Source organism: Oryctolagus cuniculus, chromosome 1 (genome assembly GCF_964237555.1).
Source record: "Oryctolagus cuniculus chromosome 1, mOryCun1.1, whole genome shotgun sequence".
Taxonomy (NCBI): domain Eukaryota; kingdom Metazoa; phylum Chordata; class Mammalia; order Lagomorpha; family Leporidae; genus Oryctolagus; species Oryctolagus cuniculus.
The window spans coordinates 144,396,134-144,417,081 of record NC_091432.1 but is presented as its reverse complement, the minus strand read 5'-3'; the positions used below and the strand labels follow the sequence as shown (position 1 = coordinate 144,417,081).

Sequence of the window (20,948 nt, the reverse complement as noted above, 5' to 3'; positions counted from 1 at the left end):
GAGAATGAGTCATTTCTGTAAACATCAGGTGTCAAGTGTTTTCCCAGCAGGAAAATTCAAAAAATAAAAAAAGCATGGAAAATGGAATTTAAAGCTACATGTATTTTGGCTGGTTCTGGCTGTTTGACAGAATGACCCACAACACCCAAAGAAGGCATTTCTCGAACAACCCAGGAAGCCCATTCCGGAGGTGAAGACGAGTCCCCTGCGCGAGTCACAGCCAAGTGTCGCCACCCAGACAGTGCCCTGGCTGCAGAAGCACCTGGTCCTTTATGTTACCGTTTCTGTGTGTGCCCTGAAGTTCAAGGACTGGCAGCTGAGGCCCCAGCCGACAGCGTTGAGAGGTGACGGGGCATGGGGGTCTGCATTAATGTTTTCACGGAACCAGTCTGTCATCTCGAGGGTGCGTTACTACAGAGGTGAGCGAGGCCCTCTCTTGCTCTCTCTCACACTCTGCCACCCTTCTGCCGCCCACCAAGAGATGATGCAGCCAGAATCCTGGCCCCTTGATATCAGACTTCGCAGTCTCCAAACTGTTAGAAATGACTTCCTACTGCTAAGGGCAGGTGTCTGGCCTAGTGGTTAAGACACCCTCGTCCTACACTGGAGGGTCTAGGTTCGAGCCTCACCTCCAACTCCCAACTCCAGCTTCCTGATAATGCAGACCCTAGGGGTCTGAATGTGCAGAGTTGCATCTCTGCCACCCCCTTAGGAGACCCAGATTGAGCCCCCTGGCTGTTGTGGCCATTTGCAGAGTAAGCCACTGTATGGAGACTTTCTGTCTGTACTGTTTGTAAAGTGCCCAGTCCAGGCTACTCTTTCTTGCTTTGCAGCAACGCAAGTGGACTACGGCATGAACACATGAGGGAAATGGGAGGTAGTGACCTGGTTGGACCGGGAGCTGCATGGCCACGATGGATCTCTCTGGGAACAGAGAACCTGTTACGCCAGGTGAGGCCAGCAACAGGAAGGGGGGAAGGAGAGGGGAGCCCACCAGCAAGGCAGCTGCAGGACAAAGTTCTCCCAGTAAGAATGCATAGGGGCTGCAGGCATGCACCCTCTTTCTTAACAGCTGGCTGCTGGCGTGGGCGCTGGATAAGGGCTCACCAAGCAGCTGGTAGAAGCAGCGCCCACAGCATGATGGACACAATCAGTGTCCTCCTCTCTAGTTGAGCGAACGCGGCTGTGATCCCAGTCCCAGCCGGTATCAGTGAGTGCTGCAAAGCACCAAGAGCAATGCATGGAATCATTAAACTTCCAGAAGAGTCTATGACGCCAGTACGCCTCCCCTGCCTCCCCCGACGCCAGTACGCCTCCCCTGCCTCCCCCGACGCCAGTACGCCTCTCCTGCCTCCCACGATGCCAGTACGCCTCCCCTGCCTCCCCCAACGCCAGTACGCCTCTCCTGCCTCCCACGACGCCAGTACGCCTCTCCTGCCTTCGATGACGACCCGACTCTGCCCACAAGACCATCTGTTTTTTCCCCCTAAACCTTTCGGCTCCATGTTTAATATAGCAGCACAAACGGGAAGGGGAACCACACGCAGTACAGAAGAGTCCACTGTCACACTTCTTCCCACTCTGAGTTTGTATCCGTCTACGCCAGCGGCCCTCGGCCCTCACAGGGTGTCAGAATCCCCCGGGCCCCAGCCCTGCATTTCTCACGAAGTGGTTTTCCTGCGAGGCCCAGCTAGTGGTAGGTTCTAATCTACCCAGGCCACCGGAATGGGCAGCCATATCCTAGATGTTTGCAGATGTACCGCAAGAAGGTACTTCAAAAAGTTAACCAAAAAACGAAATTCAAAGATGTTCATTTTGGTGCCCAAAAAAATGGTTTTGAAGCATATGCCTGGTTTTTACATAATACGTATTTTTCATTAATGTCAAAAAATTTTATTTTGATTTGAGAGGGAGAGAAAGAAAGCTCTCATCCACTGGTTCACTCCCAAAATGCCAGCAGCAACTGGCACTGGCCCAAGGCCAATCCAGGAGCTGGGGGGGAACTCCATTAGGTGTCCCCGTGGGTGGCAGGGGTCCAGGTGCTTGAGCTAGACTGGCTGCCTCCAGCATGTGCAGTAGCGGGACTCTGGGGCTGGGAGCCAGAGCTGGGCGTGAACCCAGGCACTCCGTTACAGCACGTGGGCATCTCAACCGCCGGGCTGAACGGCACCCCTTTATGAACGTCCTGAAGACCCCTCACACGAGTGGAATTCAAAACTTAGGTGCATCAGAAGAAACACACACACCTTTTAATCCAGATTCCACGAACTGTCTGAAGCCCCCTTGGAATCCGAGTGAGGTCGCAGCGTCCGTGCTAACTGTGCTGTGTCTGTTGAGTGACATGCCTTGCTGCTACCCTGCTCCTGGCTGTACCGCCTGGCTGGCTCCCATCTTTGGGAAGGGCTGCACAGGGCAGCAGTGTGCACCGGGACTGCCCTAACCTCCCCTCCCCCACAAAGCGGCACGGAGGGGTTTCCAGGCTGACCTTCCAACGATGCTGCCACGAGGACCACAGACCTCCACCTCGCGGTATACAACTCTCATTTAGGTGCAGCCACCCACAATTCTGAAATGCACAACGTCCTACAAACCCTAAAACCTCTTCCCGCAACAAGACCTGGCCCGCACGCACATTAAGCTCTGGTCAGAACTCACCTGAAGCTACTTGGTCTTTATCTCCCCCCACCCCCACTGCTGTGGACATTCACACTTTTCACGACAGAAAGGTGAGGCTTTGGTTACAGGGTGCTGCCCCAGACCTGCCTGGGGCTGTCACGGAATATGTAATAAACGCATCTTGTTATCTTCTGAATTCCAAACCCACCTGGCCTCCGGAGGTTTGGGGAAGGAAGGGTGAACCAACAGGGAGCTTACTGTACTCATGTATGAGGCGCTATTCAGTGCAGGGGCTTCTACCAGCACAGAGGGGACACTGTCCCCCCCATTTTGCAGGCTACGAAATAAATCTCAGACGCGGGTTATTTCTGTAAGTGGAACTGCTGAGTGGAAAGAGTATGCTTTTTAAAACTCATGGAGCTTATGCGTTCCCAAATAGCAAATTACAAGTGGAAAACTTGAACCTGAGAATCCGGGAGACCACAGTAACCACCTGACCTCAGAGGACATCAGCAGCGGCGATGGGGAGGGGGGGCCGTCGACATCGGGGTGATGCCCTGGACAGCACGGCACCTCAGTGGTAACACAAATCAAGGGCTATGCTATAAGACACCTAAGCAGCACGGGCAACACATACAGCCAAGGTTAATCTCTTCGTTTTGATAGTCTATGGTTATACTAGTTGGCGAGGGCTGGTGCCATGGCTCACTTGGTTAATCCTGCGCCTGCGGTGCCGGCATCCCATTTGGGTTCTGGGTTCTAGTCCTGGTTGCTCCTCTTCCAGTCCAGCTCTCTGCTTTGGCCCAAGAAGGCAGTGGAGGATGGCCCACGTGCTTGGGTCTCTGTACCCGCATGGGAGACCAGCAGAAAGCACCTGGCTCCTGGCTTCGGATTGGCACAGCGCCGGCTGTGGCAGCCATTTGGGGGGTGAACCAATGGAAGGAAGACCTTTCTCTCTATTACTCTGTCCAATAAAAATTAAAAAAAAAAAAAAAAGTTGGCGATACAGGGGAGTGAAGAGTACATGGGGACTATCTATTATTTTTATAAAAATTAAATTTATTTGAAAAGCACAGTTGCAGCAAGAGAGACAGACAGACAGACTTTCCATCACTGGTTCATTCCTCAGGTGGCCACAATAGACACTGCTGGGCCAGGCTAAAGCCAGGAGCCAGAAGCTTCATCCACGTCTCCCATGTGGGTAATAGGGGCCCAAATACTTGGGCCATCTGCTGCTGCTTTCCCAGGCCGTTAGAAGAGAGCTGGATCAGAACTGGAGCAGAAAGGACTTTTTTTTTTTTAAGCGTTTATGGGTCCGATACTATGGCGTAGCGGGTAAAGCCATCACCTACAGTGCTGGCACCCCATATAGGCGCCAGTTCAAGTCCCAGTTGTTTCACCTAAAATCCAGCTCTCTGCTATGGCCTGGGAAAGCAGCGGAAGATGGCCCAAATGCTTGGGCCCCTGCACCCACGTGGGAGACCTGAAAGAAGCTCTTGGCTCCTGGCTTCAAATCAGCGCAGCTCCAGCCGCTGCAGCCAATTGGAGAGTGTATCAGAAGATGGAAGACCTCTCTCTGCCTCTGCCTCTCCTTCTCTCTCTGTGTAACTCTGACTTTCAAATAAATAAATAAATCTTTTAAAAAAAAAGTTTATTTGAGAGGCAGAGACAGAGAGTCTTCCATTAGCTGGTTCGCTCCACAAATGGCCTCAATGGCCAGAGCTGTGCTGATTTGGAGCCAGAAGCTTCTTCCAGGTCTACTATGTGGGAGCAGAGGCCAAAGGAGTAGGGCTATCTTCTGCTTTCAAAGGTCATAGCAGAGAGCTGGATCGGAAGTGGAGCACCCTGGACTTGAACTGGGATGCCAGCGGCTTAACTCGCTGTGCCGCAACACCAGCTCCTAAAGTAAATTTTACAACAGTCACAAAATCATTAAAGCCATGGCACTATGTAATTCCTAGTCTGGTCTTATCTTTAATTGCTTCTGGATTGTGTTCATACTAAGAAAGCCATTTCCTACTGCAAGTTTATTTTATTTTATTTTATTTTTATTTTTTTATTTTTTGACAGGCAGAGTGGACAGTGAGAGAGAGAGAGACAGAGAGAAAGGTCTTCCTTTGCCGTTGGTTCACCCTCCAATGGCCGGCGCGGCCGGCGCGCTGCGGCCGGCGCACCGCGCTGATCCGATGGCAGGAGCCAGGAGCCAGGTGCTTTTCCTGGTCTCCCATGGGGTGCAGGACCCAAGCACCTGGGCCATCCTCCACTGCACTCCTGGGCCACAGCAGAGAGCTGGCCTGGAAGAGGGGCAACCGGGACAGAATCCGGTGCCCCGACCGGGACTAGAACCCGGTGTGCCGGCGCCGCAAGGCGGAGGATTAGCCTAGTGAGCCGCGGCGCCGGCCTCCTACTGCAAGTTTAGAAGCACAGTTACCCATGTGTATTCTCTGCAGTATGTACAGTCGTGCCTGGTACCTGCAGGGGAGGGAGTGGTCCCGGGACCCCTGCAGACCCCACAGCCTGTAGATCCTCAAGTCCCTTCCAGGACAGGGTGTAGCACTGGCATGGGTAGCGCACACATCCTCCCCTATACCTCTAGACAGGCGACCTGTAATGCCTAACTCAGTGCAGATACCATGGAAACACTGTGACACTGTATCACGTAGGGAACTATGACACGAAAAATAGGTCTGTGCCTGTTCAATAGGATGTACTTTTCTTCAAACAGCTTTGATCCGCTGTTGGTGTAATACACAGCTGAGGACCTGCAGGCACACAGCCGACTGTACCACTCCTTGGAAATCTCTGTAGACAGAAGGAGAAAGGAAATACCAATAGAGGTGAGGGGGTGTGTTTGTGCTGATTCGGGGTAAGCATTTAGCCCAGCAGTTGAGACGCTGGTTCATAGCCACCCACGACCCACTTCAGAGAACCTGTGTTCAGGTCCCAGCTCCGAGCCTGCCTCTGGCTTCCTCTCCTGGAGACCCTCGGCAGGCACAGGGATGGCCCAACTACCTGCGATTTTGCCAGCCACGTGGGAGACCTGGACGGAGGTCCTGGCTCCCGGCTTCAGCCTAGCCCAGCATGGTCCCGGCCACTCTGAGCTCCAATGGGACGTCTCCTTATGTCTCAAACAAATCAATTTTAAAAAGTTTCTCAGGCCCAGCATTGTGGCAAAGTGCATTAGGCAGCCGCCTGTGACATGGGCATCCCATATTAGAGGGCTGGTTCCAGTGTTAGCTGTTCCACTTCCAATCTACCGCCATGCTAACTAACGCTCCTGGGAAGGCCGCAAAAATGGCAAGTGCTTGGGCCCCGGCCACCCATGTGGGAGACCCAGATGCAGTTCCTGGCTTTGGCCTGGCCCAGCACTGACTGTCATAGGCATTTAGAGTGAACTAGCAGGCTGGTGCTGTGGCTCAATAGGCTAATCCTCTGCCTTGCGGCACCGGCACACCAGGTTCTAGTCCCGGTCGGGGTGCAGGATTCTGTCCCGGTTGCCCCTCTTCCAGGCCAGCTCTCTGCTGTGGCCCGGGAGTGCAGTGGAGGATGGCCCAGGTCCTTGGGCCCTGCACCCCATGGGAGACCAGGAGAAGCACCTGGCTCCTGGCTTTGGATCAGCGCAGTGCGCCAGCCGCGGCGGCCATTGGAGGGTGAACCAACGGCAAAAGGAAGACCTTTCTCTCTGTCTCTCTCTCTCACTGTCCACTCTGTCAAAAAAAAAATAGAGTGAACTAGCAGATGGAGGATCTCGATCGATCGATCTCTCCTCTCTCTCTGGTGATCTGCCTTTGAAATAAATCTTTCAAAAAAAAATTAAGTCTCCTGATGAGTCAGAAAAGTTATTTAAAAACTGCAGATTCTTATCTAGCAGCTTAATTAAAAAACCTCAACCTACAGGCTAAAATTATAGTTTGCTTATAAAACACAAATTGTTATGAGACTTCTAACTACTTTTTAAAAAGAGAAAACATACGAGAACAGACAACCTCCCAAATGCACGAGGCCCTTTAACTTCCTAGTTAAACATTTCATTTTTAATTTCCTCCTTTGTAGATACTGTTTTTAATCACGCAGGCAAATCCGTCTTAGTAATCAGAGGAGGGCAGCCTGTTTGACCGATGTTCACACACAGTCTGGCTTCATCAAACAATGGTGGGGCCACACCTCTGCCCCAGCTGACACTCCCGGAGCCTCCCAGCAGGAAGTCCACAGGTTAGCAAACACTCCACACACACCCCTGCAGCAGGAGGACTCCACCACACCTGCTGATGGTTTGAAAATAGTCTACCCAGGGAAGCACCGGCGTCCCATAAGGAGAGTACTGGTACCAATCCTGGCCGCTCCACCTGCAATCCAGCTCCCTGCTAATGTGCCTGGGAAGTCAAAAGATGGCCCAAGTGCTTGGGCCCCTGCCACCCATGAGGGAGATCCAGACTGGAGTCCCAGGTGCCTGGCTTCAGCCTGGCTCAACACCAGTCATTCTGGGTATTTGGGAGTGAACCAGAGGGTGGAAGCTAGATCTCTCTAATAAATAAATCTTATAAAAACTCAGGGCTAGGGAGTGGTGTAGTGGGTTAAGCTGCCACCTGCAGCTCTGGCATCCATATGGGCCTCAGTTCGAGTCCCAGCTGCTCCACTTGCAATCCAGCTCTCTGCTGTGGCCTGGGAAAGCAGTGGAAGATGGCCCAAGTGCTTGGGCCCCTACACCCATGTGGGAGACCTGGATGAAGCTCCTGGCTCCTGGCTTCGGATCAGTCCATCTCCAGCCATCGCATCATGTGGGAAGCGAACCAGTGGAAGGAATACCTTTCTCTGTGTCTCTCCCTCTCTCTCTCTAACTCTGCCTTTCAAATGAAAAATAAAATTAAATCTACCCTGTTCTGGGACTGTCTGTAAACCAGGGTTCTGTAGAGCCTGCTCCACGGCAGACCAGCATCACCAAAAACAGACTAGGCACAGCGTAACGTCACCTAAGGGTGAAACCTCTGCTCTGGGTCCATTTATAGAAAGCCTGGCACCTCTTCTTCCGGTGGGTTAGTGCTGGATGACCAAGCCCACTCTCTTCTGCTTCAACTGCTTCAACCCCTGCAGGAGGTACAGAGAAGCACCTCCCCTCACTTCCCCCAATTCTGGAAGCTGGCAGTTTCTAAAGATGAAAACTTTCAAAGCAAGCGTGCATATTTAGTGTTAGGTGGTGGAAGCTTGGAGAAGCAAGGTGTATGTGTGTGTGTGGGGGGGTGAACGCACACGAATGCACACCCACCTTGCTTTAGCCGGCACCCAGGCTACAGCTCTCCACCTGCCCTCCTTGACTCCTTTGGTTCAGGCGTCCGAGGGCCAAACCCTCCCGCTACCTGCCTTTGTGCATCTCCTACAAGCTAAGAGGCGTTATGGTGTTTTCCAAGTGGCTGAAAAACGTTGAGTGAGTACAGGACGGGTGAAGATCACCCTAAATTGAAACCTCGGAGTGCACCAGGTTGCACTGGCTCACAGCCACACTCGCTGACCCACACAGCTGTCCTCAGTAACCCAGGGGGCTGGATCAAGGCCCCCTCGGACACCAAAAATCCCAAGCCGCCCTCGGGGGCCCTTTAAGTCATCATGCTGTTACTTACAATGCATTTAATAAAATGCAGACACCACGGGCATCTGTTACACTGTATTCGTTTCAGAAAGAGTAAGGAGAAACGACATCTGTAAGTGTTTAGTACAGATGCAATTTTTGTACCCAAAAACACACTGCCTTTTGAAGGCAGCTGAACTGGAGGATGGGTGTGGAGTGACCGTACACTGCAGACCATCTATACGTAATGATAGAGTTGAAGGGCTGTGGCAAAGAGTATGTGGCTCTCAATCTCAAAGACCAGTTAGGTCCTTGACACAAAACCCAATTGTTTTTAAGAGGCAGAGCCAGCGCTGTGGCACAGTGGGTTAAGCTGCCACCTACAGTGCTGGCATCCCACATGGGCACCAGTTCAAGTCCCGGCTGCTCCACTTCTGATCCAGCTCCCTGCTAATGCACCAGGGAAAGGAGTAGAAGATGGCCCAAGTACTATGGCCCTGCATCCACGTGGGACACCTGGATGAAGCTCCTGGCTCCTGGCTTTGGACTGGCCCAGCTCCAGCCTTTGCAGCCATTTGGGGAATGAACCAGTGGATGGAAGATTTTTCTCTGTGATCCCATTTTTGTTGAAAAATATTTTTAAAAACATGTCCAAAACATGACCCTACATAGAGAAAGTATAGAAACTGTCTATAAGAAAAAACACAGGCCAGCGCCACGGCTCACTTGGCTAATCCTCCACTTGCGGTGCTGGCACCCCAGGTTCTAGTCCTGGTCAGGGCGCCGGTTCTGTCCCAGTTGCTCCTCTTCCAGTCCAGCTCTCTGCTGTGGCCTGGGAGTGCAGTGGAGGATGGCCCAAGTGCTTGGGCCCTGCACCCACATGGGAGACCAGGAGGGAGCACCTGGCTCCTGGCTTCAGATTGGCACAGCACACCGGCCGTAACGGCCATCTTGGGGGTGAACCAATGGAAGGAAGACCTTTCTCACTGTCTCTTTCTCTAACTCTGCCTGTCCAAAAAAAAAACCAAAACCAAACCAAAACAAAAAACACATGTGAACTGTGTAGAGTAGGAATGGGGACAGGAAGGAATGAAAGAAACTTTTCCTGTCTACTTTATTCAATCACTTAAAAAAAAAAAAAGATCTATTTATTTGAAAGTCAGAGTTACATAGAGAGAGAAGGAGAGGTAGAGAGGTAGAGAAAGAAAGGTCGGTCTTCTACCCACTGGTTCACTCCCTAGTTGGCCACAACGGCCGGAGCTTTGCTGATCCAAAGCCAGGAGCCAGGAGCTTCCTACGGCGGTGCAGGGGCCCAAGGACTTGGGCCATCCTCCACTGCTTTCCCAGGCCACAGAAGAGAGTTGGATCAGAAGTGGAGCAGCCAGACGCAGACTGGCACCCATATGGATGCTGACACTGCAGGTGGTGACTTCACCCGCTACACCACAGTGCAGCCCCTCAATCACTTTTGTCCTCAATAAGCATCTTTCTAAAACAAAAGCCCAAAAGAAGGGATGGAGTCCCAGCTCTGCTTGCAGCTCCAGCTCCCTGCTAATACACTCTAGGAGGCAGATGATGGCTCAGCTGCCTGGGACCCTGTCACTCACCCAAGCAAGAGCTACACTGACAATCTGAGGTTTTGGCAAGAGTAGCCCACACTACCTAAGATAAAGGATTAATAATTCTGGGGCTGGTGTTGTGGCTTAGCAAGTTAAGCCTTAGCCTGGAACACCAGCATTTCATATGGGCTCCGGTTTGAGACTCAGCTGCTCCACTTCTGATCCAACTCCCTGTTACTGCGCCTGGAAAAGCAGCAGAAGATGGCCCAAGTGCTTGGGCCCCTGCATCCACATGGGAGACCTCGAAGGAACTCCTGGCTTCAGCCTGGTCCAGTCCTAGCCATTACAGCCAACTGGGGAAGTGAACCAGCGGATGAAAGACAAATTCTCTCTCCTAACTCTGCCTTTCAAATAAACAAAAAAAAATTTAAAAAAAGTTTAATAATTCCAACATTTTCATTACTGATATATATTTACTTATGCCTTACAGAATGCAAAAGTAAATTTTTATTTTCTTATTTCCATTAGAACTAGGAAAGAAAAGCATAGCCTAACACAGTGAAACTATCCAACTGTTAAATGGCTGAAACTTGTCACCAATTATTCCACTGACATTTAAAAACATACCCCTTCCAAATTTTCCAACAAACCTGAAGGCAAACACCCTTGTTCAAATTGCTAACATTATTCCCTTGTACTTTTTCTGATTGTGCATTTCCTAGTTTTGTATTTCCTAGTTTAACTGACTTACCGACGCATGGACTCAGAATCTATTCATAGAAATGTTCTTCTTAGATTTGCAAACTATTTTATCTAAACAGAAAGTTTTAAGAAGAAGCCAAAGAGTAACCTAAGATATTAAAATTTAGAGAGGATACATACGGTAATGTTAACAAGTTTTGAGGCCGTAGTGTTTTGCAGCTTCCTCATTTAATTAAGAAAAGAAAAAGAGAGACCACACTTCCATCCCTCACAAGTCGACTAAGAACTGGACCTCAGTGAAACCCAGGCTCTCTCCTCCGGGAACCCAAAGGGGGCGAGAAGGCCTGGCCGTGCTCCAGGAACGCAGAGGGGACCCGCGGCCCTGCCCCGCACCTGGCACAGGTACTGGGAGGACTCATCTAGCCTGGCGAGAGTCAGAACCTGCTCAGAGCCTCCCGGGCTCACCTTTTGTCACCGAGGCTGGTGTGAAAATTAAATGACAGCACCCAGAAAAGCACCGACCACCAAGTGAACACAAGGTTCCTCAAAGCTTTGAAGGGAGAACTGGTGTTTAGCCTAGCAGTTTATACACAGGTTACCTGGCTCTGGCTTCGGACTCCAGCGTCATAGTGACGAAGACCCTGGATGGCTTGAGTAGTGGTATCCCTGCAATCCACACGAGGGCGCTGGACCCAGTCCGCAGCTCCTGGCTCTAGTTCAGGCCTAGCCCCAGCCCTTGCTAGCATCTGGGGCGGGTGCTGGCTCTCCCTCCTCCTCTGTATGGCAGTGTCTCTCAAACCAAAGTTGCCTTTAAACGTTCAAGGAACGGGCCAGTGCGGTGGCATAGCGTGTAAAGCCGCAACCTGCAGTGCTGGCATCCCATATGGGTGCTCGTTTGAGTCCGGGCTGCTCCTCTTCTGATCCAGCTCTCCGCTATGGCCTGGGGAAGCAGTGGAAGATGGCCCAAGTCCTTGGGCCCCTGCACCCGCGTGGGAGAGCCAGAAAGGGCTCCTTTCAGATCAGCACAGCTACAGCTGTTGTGGCCAATTTGGGAGTGAACCAGCTGATGGAAGACCTCTCTCTCTCTCTCTCTCCTCTCTGTGTAACTGACTTTCAAATAAATAAATAAATGTTCATGGAAAATGGAATCGATAACCATTTTGGTACAAAAATTTTTTAAAGATGTTATATTTATTTAAAAGGCAGGGTTAGAGAGAGAGATGTAGAAAGAGAGTGAGAGAGATTCTCCATGTGCTGGTTCGCTCCCCAAATGGCCACAACAGCAGGGGCTGGGCCAGGCCAAAGCAGGAGCTTCATCCGGGTCTCCCATGTGGGTGGTGGGGTTCCAAGTACCTAGACCATCTTCCCCTGCATTAACAGGGAGCTGCATGAGAAGCCAAGCAGCCGGGACATATGGGATGCCCGGGTCGCAGGTGGTGGCTTTACCCGCTACACCACAGCGCCGGCCCTGGTACAAAAATGTTTGAAATCCACACGTGATTTCTTCACAACACACATTTTCACAAACTTTCTGAGGACGCTCGTGGACATGGATTTCAAAAGTCTTTACACCAGATATACACCTTTTCACTCCGTTTACCCATGACTTTCTGAGATCCTCTCATACTTAGCTGCCAGGGCATTGCTGTGGGGCCACCTGGTCTTTGCAAACCTCCCTTCGCTCATTTGGAAGAAGCAATCAATCACACATTCCCCCATGGAGTGCTTCTGCGGACCAGGTGAAAGAGTTACAAGTAGAGGCCAAGGTCAGGGTCCAGCTGTCTACTAACAGAGCATGCGCATGCCCGAGGGACAGGAGATGCTGCAGCCAGCTGCAGAAGGCAATCCCAAAGGTTGCAGGTGTCTTTACCCTACCAAAGAAGACAGACGCTCCATCTCCCTGGTTAAGGAGGCCATACAGGGGCCAGTGTAGTGGCAGCACGGGCTAAGTTGCCACTTATGACACTGGATGCCCCTATGGGAGTACAGGTTCAAGTCCCGGCTGCTTTGCTGCTGATCCATCTCCCTCCTAATAGCCTGGGAAAGCAGCAGGAGATGGCCCAAGTGCTTGGGCACTGCACCCCCATGGGAGACCCGGAAGAAGCTCCTGGCTTCGGATGGACTCAGCTTCTGGCTCCTGACTTCAGCCTGGCCCAGCCCTGGCTGTTGCAGCCATCTGGGGAGTAAGCCAGCAGATGGAAAATTCTCTCTCTACCTCTCTAGCTCTGCCTTTCAAATAAAAATAAAATAAATCTTAAACAACGACAACAAAAATGGCTCGCTCTCTCCTCTCCATGCCCTACCCCTCACTGTCACTCTGCCTTTTCACTAAATAAATCTTTTTTAAAAGAATGCCATACACAGTAGTTACATATCACAGGGTCTTCAGAAGTCACAGAAAGTGCATATTTTGAAAAACCTGGGCCGGCGCCGCGGCTCACTAGGCTAATCCTCCGCCTTGCGGCGCCAGCACACCGGGTTCTAGTCCCGGTTGGGGCACTGGATTCTGTCCCGGTTGCCCCTCTTCCAGGCCAGCTCTCTGCTGTGGCCAGGGAGTGCAGTGGAGGATGGCCCAAGTGCTTGGGCCCTGCACCCCATGGGAGACCAGGAAAAAGCACCTGGCTCCTGCCATCGGATCAGCGCGGTGCGCCGGCCGAAGCACGCCAGCCATGGCGGCCATTGGAGGGTGAACCAACAGCAAAGGAAGACCTTTCTCTCTCTCTCTCTCACTGTCCACTCTGCCTGTCAAAAAAAGAAAAAAGAAAAAAAAGAAAAAAAGAAAAACCTATGTTTGAATTTCCATTTTCTTGCACAAAATAAACTTACCTTTTAATTCTGTTTTCTATGAACTTGCTGAACTATCGGAGTCCTGTGAGTACTGCGGTTTTATACTGCATTACATCACGGTGAATACAGCACCACGACTATACTAGTAGTACTGATACAGAAAGCCCTCTGCATCCCCTGTTCCCTGCCTGCAGGCCACGTGCTGCACCCCAAGGAGGAGCCTGAGGAGCTCCGACAGGGCCACCCACACCCTCTCCTCTCCTCTCAGCACAGTGAGGCAGACTAACGGTCAAAATACCTAAAGGGATGCTTACAAAGAACAGGAAGCTGTTAAGATTCCTATAAAAAGAACAAGTTAAAGTTATATGAACGAATGCAAGAAACAGGCTGAAAAATACTCAAAATTAACACAAAGAGTATTTGAAATAGGATTTTACCTCCATTGTCAGTAACCATGAATCCAGCCCTAAGTATATGCTGGCCTTGGGATACAATAAAACCATAGTAGCACTGTGCACAGACTTAGGAAAAGTCACACACACAGGAGTGCTGATTGTTGCCATTTTTCTTACTACTGAGAATTCTCAAAAATGTTTGGAAACTGCAACAAATTGCAATATAAACCACTACAATCATTTTTCATAGTATTTCTATCTGTACGTTTTCGGTTTTTTTCCTCTAAGGTACTGATTTTCAAAATCTTAGCAGGGAAAGCATCGTATTTTTAATACAACCTTTAAGAGTGGTAAAGAAAAATAAAGTCAAATCATAGAAATCGGGGCCACTGCTGTGGGGTAACGAGTTCAGCTACAGCTGCCTACAATGCCAGCACCCCATATCATAGTGGGGGTACCAGTCCTGACTGCCCTGCTTCTGCCCAGCTCCCTGCCAATGCACCTGGGAAAGCAGTGGAAGAGGGCCTAAGTCCTTGAGCCCCTGCCACACACACGGGAGACCGTAATAGATTTCAGGGCTCCTGGCTTCAGCCTGGCCCAGACCTGGCTGCTGCAAACATTTCGGGAGTGAGCCAGCAGACGGAAACAAGTAGCTTGCTGTGTGGTGTGGTGTGGTGTGGTGTGGTGTGTGTGTTTGTGCTGTGTGTTTCTGTCTCTCCCCTCTGTCACTCTTTCAAATAAATAAATCATTTTCTAAAAATTGTAGAAACAAGTGGCTTGCTGTGTGTGCAGGCATGTGTATGTGTATGTGTGTGTGTGTGTCTCCCCCTCTGTCACTCTGCCTTTCAAATAAATAATTTTCTAAAATTATTTCTAAAAAAACTGTAGAAATCTGGGGCTGGGGCAGTAGTGCAGCGGGTAAAGCCGCCACCTGCAGTGCTGTCATCCCATATGGATGCCGGTTTGAGCCCCGGCTGCTCCACTTCCAAGCCAGCTCTCTGCTGTGGCCTGGGAAAGCAGCAGAAGACGGCCGAAGTCCTTGGGCCCTGCACCCACATGGGAGACCCGGAAGAAGCTCCTGGCTTCGGATGGACTCAGCTCCGGCTGTTGTGGTCATCTGGGGAGTGAACCAGCAGATGGAAAACCTCTCTCTGCCTCTGCAAATCTGCCTTTCAGATAAATAAATAAATCTATTTTAAAAAAAACTAGAAATCGGCCAGCACCGCGGTTCACTAGGCTAATCCTCCGCCTGCAGCGCCGGCACACCGGGTTCTAGTCCCAGTCAGGGCGCCGGATTCTGTCCCGGTTGCCCCTCTTCCAGGCCAGCTCTCTGCTGTGGCCCGGGAGTGCAGTGGAGGATGGCCCAAGTGCTTGGGCCCTGCACCCGCATGGGAGACCTGGGAGAAGCACCTGGCTTTGGATCGTCACAGCGCGCCCGCCATAGCAGCCATTTTGGGGAGTGAACCAATGGAAGGAAGACCTTTCTTTCTCTCTCTCTCACTCTCTAACTCTGCCTGTCAAAAAAAAAAAAAAAACTGTAAAAATCTGAGAAGGCATGGAATTTTTTCTGGGAAATATCTATGAAGCCAAGGAGACGGGGGAACTAGGAAACACCCTTTAAAAATATTCATTTTCCTGAAAAGCAGAGTAACAGACAGAAATCAATCTTCCAATCACTGTTTACTCCTCAAAAGGCTGCAGCAGCTAGGTCCGAGTTAGGCTGAAGCCGGAAGCCAAGAACTCCACCCAGCGGCCCCTACCACCACCACCACCACCACCACCACCACCACCACGTGGGTGGCAAAGACCCACGTACCTGAGCCATCTGCTGCCACTTTCACTGGGACTCAAAGACGGGAACCCCAACGTAGGGTGCAGACACTGCCAAGCAGCAGCTGAACCCGCTGCGCCCAATGATTGCCCAGAAAACACCTTTTTAAAAGTCTGTTAGGCCAAGGCTGTGGTGCAGCGGGTTAAGCCACTGCCTTGGATGCTGGCATCCCATATGGACGCTGGTTCAAGTCCTGGCTGCTCTGCTTCTGATCCAGCTTCCTGCCGATGTACCTGGGGAAAGCATCAGAGGATGGTCCAAGTCCTTGGGCCCTTGCAGCTGCGTGGGAGACCCGGAGGAAACTCCTGGCTCCTGGCTTCAGAATGGCACAGCTCCAGCTGTTGCACCCATTTGGGGAGTGAACCAGTGGATGGAAGATCATCTCTCTCTGTCGCTCCCTCTTTCTAATTCTACCTTTCAAATCAATCAATCTTTAAAAACAAGTTTATTTACCCATTCATTCATTTGGCAGAGCAACAGAAAGAGAAATCTTGAATCCACTGGTTCACTCCCCAAATGCCTGGCAAAGCCAAGCCTGGCTCAGGCTGGACCAGGCCAAAGCCAGGGGCTGAGGGACTCCATCCGGGACTCTCAGGGAGCAGCAGTGACCCAAGTCCTTGACCCTTCACCTGCTGCCTCCCAAGCCAGGACAGAAACCAGCAATCCTGGATCAGAAGCAGGTGCCCCAAGTGGCAACTTAAGCCACTGCACCACAATGCCCACCCCTGGAAACACGTCTTAAACCTGCAAACCAGTCTCTTGCCTAACAGCATTTCATCAGTAACTTGTAAAATCTAAAAAAGAAACGAATTCAGTCTGTAAGAATCCTTTTTGGGGGGGACAGGGAGAGCAAGTGAAATGCCATTCACTCTTTGCTCAGCTGACAGCCAACGCACATCAACACCGTCCCTTTTACTTTTTGCACCTGCTTAGAAATTTAGAATTTTTTTTTCAAAATAGAAGTGCTTATTTTAAGAATAATCTATTACGGAGGTTAGTTCTCACATGAGGTCATTAAAAAGAATAAATAAAGCAACTTTTTAAGGAAAAACCAAAAAAAAAAAAAAACACCACAGGAGTACAGCAAAGGAATTAAAGCGGAAGGCACAGAACTTGCCTCCAGCATCTGTGCCCCCGCCCCTTCCTCAACGCCCCAGGGCAGCTGGAATTCAGGACCTGGCTCAGGGTGGGAACCCCTGGGGGTGGGGGTGAGGGTGGGGGAGATACTCTCAGGGCCACTTGCTGAATGCAGGGCTTCATCCCTGAAGGTAGCCCATGCCTGGGCATCTCCCCCAGCCTCTGCCTTCCCTGCTTCTGGGGGGAAGCCGTGCTGGGTGCGGGCAGGCGGGTACTACTCAAACACTGAACCACTGCATGTAGCCCTGGCCTGGCGTGGCCAACCCTCACCCGTGTTTCAAACTCACCTCTCACAAAACAGAAAACAGATGCAGGTGCAGAACCTTAAACACCTCCGGCCGACACCTGCGCCTATCACAGCGCTCAGAAGGCACTGGATGGCTGCACCGGGGGGCTCCCCAGCACCCCTTTCCTCTTCAATGCTTGTGCTAAACCCCAGGAGAAACGGAAGAACTGTGGTCACCTCTCCCGTAGGAGAACGAAGCACACGCCCGAAGCTAAGCTGACCTCTCTTATTTAACCAGCCTAAGAATTCAATTCCTTCTTGACCACGGACTCCTTAAGAGGAGGAATGTCTGGCCCCTCTGGGTGCGAAGCCCTGGCGAGTTTCTATTTACTGGCTTCTTTTTTATTTTCTTTCTATTTACTAAGAAAGTAAAATACTTCAACAGCTTAATTTTAAATTTTTAAAATTTTTTTAACACAAGTAGAAAGAGCTAGAAGGCCTTTGGAGACCCACAAGGACCGACCAAACAACTGCACTGCTCCCCAGATTCAGGAATCTACCACTGGATAAAGCTGAGCCCATCTGGTGGCCACGAGCCATCCTAAATATTCCAGCAGCGCATCTCAGTAGCCCGAATCAGCACTGCTGCTCAGTATCTGCACCCACTGAGGGCCGTGGGGCGGGCGCACAGACCGCCCCCAAAACACAAAGAAACCCGCACCCCCACACACACCACCACCAACCGCCAGAGCCACACAACTCTGCCTTTGAAACTGGGAGACGAGACATCCCAAAATACCCAGCGTTGCGGCCTTCCAAATATAATGACTCTTAAGTTCCATTTAAAAGAACATTCACCCACTCTTGCTTTAAAAAAAAAAAAAAATCATCAAACGCATTAAGTAGGGCGTGGAAATCACAGAGTCCCAGGAACGCAGCCGACTGTTCTGACAACGCGACAAAAAAGTTGCGCGGCTCCTAGGTAGGCGTCGGCCCAGGTGGGAAGCGGCGCAGGTACCCGAAAAAGGCCGGGAAATGCAGGGGCCCCTTCCCAGGACGCGGCAACGTGGGCGCCCGCCCGGGGCGCACGCAGGAAGGCTGGCGGAGCCGCCGCCCCGGGCCCGCGCGCGCCCCGCGCCACTTGGCGGGCGCACGCTCTTGACTTTGGGTGCCCGGCTCGCGGGTCACGGCTCGGCCCCGCACCGCCCGAGACCAGCTGCCCCGTCCGCGACCTCGCCTCGCCGCGCGGTCCAGGGGCCGCGCTTCCGGCCCGAGGCACCTAGCGGCCGCAGGCTGCCCCAGCGCGGGAAGGCGCGGAGCTCGCCTCGAGCGCGCCCGGTCCACGGCTGCAGCCCCGAGCGCACGCCGCGCGCGGGCCCGGGGAGAGGGGCCGCGGTCCGCACGCGCGCCGCCGCCCACTCACCTCCTCCCGCGGCTCCCGCGGCCGCCCGGGCCGCTCTCCCGCCGCCGGCCTCGCGCTCCAGCCCGCGCCGCCGCCGCGTCTCCGCGTCTCCGGCCTCCGCAGCGCGAATCCCCGCCCCCGGGCAGCGCCGGCGGCGCAGTGGGAGGAGGCGGCGAGGCCGGGGCCGCGCGCGAACGCCCGGCCCCACGGTGGTGCGCGCGCCCCCAGCCCGCGCTCGCCCCTCGGCGGGAGCCGGAAATCCAACAGCGCGCTCTCCGTGCGTGCGGCGGGAGCCACGGCCTCCCTTCCCAGCGCGGCCGCCGCGCTCCTGTCCACGACGCCGGAGCCCCGCAGGAAGGAAGAAGCTGTACCTTGAGAGACCCCTCCCCTACCCTGCCACTTCTCCCCGCCGCCCAGGGAATGTTCTCGAACGTGGAGCCAGCCACACCCAGCGCCCCACACCTGCCACTCCCCCTGTCTGCTGATTCCACGGTGCCCTCGGCCCAGGCTGCCCAGGGTAGGGGGTAGGGAGCCGCCGAAAGCAGGTTTCCGGGGTGGGGGTCTCTGCTCTCTTGCCCGTCTGACCCCCTCCTCCTCAAACCCTGCTGCTCGGCCCTGGGAGCGTCGGACCGTTTGCAGAGGGTGAAATGAGGGGTCCCAGGCGCCCGCAGAGGATGCAGCGTGGGGACCCGGTTTGCAAGCCACGCCTCCCTGAGCCAATGCCACCCAGCTGATGACCCACGCAGTGACAGCCGTGCAGGCTCTCAGCTCGGGCAGCACCCGCCAGATGCTGCAGTTAATTTAGGGGAACCCTTAAGAGGCTTCAGGGGCCAGGGGCTCCCATGTCCAGAGTTCTGAAAGTAAACGTCTTGATTGATTGATTGAGAGCTGCCCGGATAATTCTAGATGGCCAGCAGTCTGAAGTGTCCTAGCCTAGACTTTCCATGCCTGCTTTTCCTCTGCTCCTATCTCACATCCCCACAACGAGGAACAAACACGCTCACTCCCAATGGAATACTGCACGGCAGCAATTGTGCACAGCAAAGATCCGCCTTGAAAAAGGGGGCAGAGGTACCCTCCTGCCACCTGAGCACCGCAGAAAAGTGAAGCTCTTAGCTGGGTTGCGAGCTGGCCACATTCCGCTGCACTCGAGAATGACGCTTGTGTTCCCTGGAATTGTTACACTGTTGTGGGGGTGGGACCAGGCATCCAGAAGCCGAGACGAGGCAGTGTTGAGCAGCAGCCTTGCTTTTTGGGGGGTGGCGTGGCATGCATCCTTTCCCTCGCATCTTCCCAGTGAGCTTGAATGATCCCAGCGGGGATTTTGTGGACAGGTGTGGTAAATCCCCTTTATCGCCTCCCCTGAGTGTTCTCTGCATTCCGAAACTGGCAAACCATGGCTTTGGTCTCATGCGGAACAGGTCCATACAGAGTAGGTGCTAAGGAAGCTGGCTGAGTTCGCTCCTCCTTATATACCGAGGAAGAATCGGTCCTTTTCTGGTCTCATTAGTCTTGATGACAAATGTTGGAATTTTTAAGTTCGAGTTTTGTCCGTGTGTGTGTGTGTGTGTGTGTGTAAGTATTGGCTTTGCATTGCTTCTAAAACTTCCTTCTGTATCTTTCAGGCATCTCACCTGGAATGTTCAACTGACCCGAAAAATTTAACTGACAGGTTTTGATTAAACAATGTGCCAGGGCTGTGGTGCTTGGGTGCGGTAGGCACCCACATTCTGCCTGTCCCCTCATTGGCTAGGGCCACTTGATTGGCATACGAGAACTTTCCCTCCCTTCCCCCAAAGGATGCTGGGGTGGAAGGGCTGTCGATCAATGTCCTCTCCAGGGAAGAGGTGGATCTTGTGTTGGTGTCCTGTTTGCTGCCCCGGCGTGTCATCACAAACCTGAAGTCATAAGACAACACAAACTGATGATCTTACATTCTGTCGGTCAGAAGTCTCTTTGGGTTCCTTCGTAGAGGCCCTGGGAACACACACCTGTTTCCTTGCCTGTTCCAGTTCCCCCATTCCTTGGCTGCCAGCAGCGTAGCATCTCTCTGGTCCTGATTCTGTCATCCCAGCTCTCTGATCCAGCGGAGAAAGGGTCTCTACTGTTAAGAACCCTTGGGAGTACATTGGTCGCAACCCAAATAATCCAGGATGACCTCCCCACCTCCTGACCCCTGACTTATTCCTCTTTGTCCTTTTTTGCCATGCAAGTCACCTTCAGTGGCTCTGGGAATTAGCACATGAACATCCTTGGGGAGCTGTCATTCTGCCTGCCACGAACCCAAAGCCTCAGCTAGTCTGTGACATGTTGATGAGCCCAGCTCAGAGAAGCATTGCTGTGCACTGGACTCGGTGAGGAGACCCATCCTTCCTGGTGCCTTCCAAAGCCTGGCTCCCGAGGGCCAGTCGGGTGGGGAACCCTTCAGATGGAAGGAGGTAGGGCGGAAGCAGAGCCAGAACTAGGTCGCAGGAACACTGACTCGTGTCCTCGCAACACTTGTTCAAGATGCAGAATGTCGGGGGAGTCCACCCCCCACCCCTGGCCAGCAGAGACAGCTGCTCTGTTCTCTGTAGTGAGACATGTCACTGAGGGTCATCAGGCCTCCATACCACAAGAGCATCCTATTGCCTATGAGAAGAGGAAATTGGTTGCTGACAGGCAAACAGAAGCCTGGCAGATTTCTTGCAAAAGTATCCTAAGAGATTTAAAGAGCCATGGAGGTTCGAA

At 52.5% G+C, this 20,948-nt stretch overlaps 1 protein-coding gene across 1 annotated transcript in view; it reads right to left on the bottom strand.

The window, feature by feature from the left end:
• The window catches only part of GOLM1 (golgi membrane protein 1), a 53,456-nt gene extending 35,057 nt beyond the window's left edge, over positions 1-18,399 (bottom strand). The window contains exon 1 of the mRNA XM_008257408.4: positions 18,240-18,399. The gene's annotated coding sequence lies outside the window, so the exon portion shown is untranslated. The remainder of the gene's footprint in view (positions 1-18,239) is intronic.
• Positions 18,400-20,948: the final 2,549 nt, after the last annotated feature.